The sequence below is a fragment of the Leptonychotes weddellii genome, unplaced genomic scaffold (assembly GCF_054177405.1).
Source record: "Leptonychotes weddellii isolate Sample4059 unplaced genomic scaffold, ASM5417740v2 HiC_scaffold_40810, whole genome shotgun sequence".
Lineage (NCBI taxonomy): Eukaryota > Metazoa > Chordata > Mammalia > Carnivora > Phocidae > Leptonychotes > Leptonychotes weddellii.
In genome coordinates, this window is record NW_028007265.1 from 1 (window position 1) to 953 (window position 953).

Below are 953 nucleotides of genomic sequence, written 5' to 3' on the forward strand. Positions count from 1 at the left end.
TCGCTGGAGAGCACAGGCTGGAGGGGTGCCGTCAGCCGGTGCCAGCCTCCACGCCGCCTCCACGGTGGCCACCTGCTGTGCATCTCCCCGTTGCCGCCTCCAGGCAGCCCTCCACAGAGGCTGAGTGGTATACTGAGGTCCTGGGGCTCTCTGCGAGCTGGGCCTGTGGGTGCCGCCGGGTAAGGAGCCAACCTCTCCTGTGCTCTGCCCCCCAGGCGGACGTACGTGGGTGCTATGCCAGGAAAGATCATCCAGTGCCTGAAGAAGACCAAGACGGAGAACCCTCTGATCCTGATAGATGAGGTGTGCACGGACGAAGGGCTGGGCGCGCGGCCGGACTGGGAGCTGACGAGGCACCCTAGCCTCCGTTCCTAGCACCCTTCCCCGCGGTCAGACACAGTCCCTTAGGTCATCCTGAGCCAAGCTCCAGGCAGTCCTGACCAGGCAGAGTCTGCATCCAAGACTGGACCCGCGGCCCCTGCCATTTCAGTTGTCCCCTAGTCACCGTGTGGTCCCACCGCCGCCAGGCCACTTCATGACAGGCTTCTGTCCTGCCTCGGAGGACCCCATGGCAGCCCTCCTGCTCCGGGCTTGCCCAGTGCCCGCCCCTGGTGCTAGTGAAATCTGGTCCCGCCCGGCGCCCTCCCACCAGGAGCGTCTGGTAAGCAGGCACGGGGGGCGGGACGGGTTCCCAAACTGCCTACCTCTGCTGCCCCTTCAGGTAGACAAGATAGGCCGGGGCTACCAGGGGGATCCCTCATCAGCACTGCTTGAGCTGCTGGACCCCGAGCAGAATGCCAACTTCCTGGATCACTACCTGGACGTGCCCGTGGACCTGTCCAAGGTGTGTGTCCCGCCAGGGAGCTGGGCCCAGTGGGGAGAGGCAGGGTGGCCAGTCCTCCGGTACCTCCCTGCCGCCCTCCCCAGGTGCTGTTCATCTGCACGGCCAATGT

The 953-nt window shown here is 65.6% G+C and overlaps 1 long non-coding RNA gene across 1 annotated transcript; it reads left to right on the top strand.

The window, feature by feature from the left end:
- Nucleotides 1-14: 14 nt before the first annotated feature.
- LOC145719376 (uncharacterized) lies at nucleotides 15-953 on the top strand. Its single transcript, XR_014142341.1, has 3 exons — nucleotides 15-303; nucleotides 722-844; nucleotides 928-953. It is a non-coding gene; the product is annotated as an uncharacterized LOC145719376 (long non-coding RNA).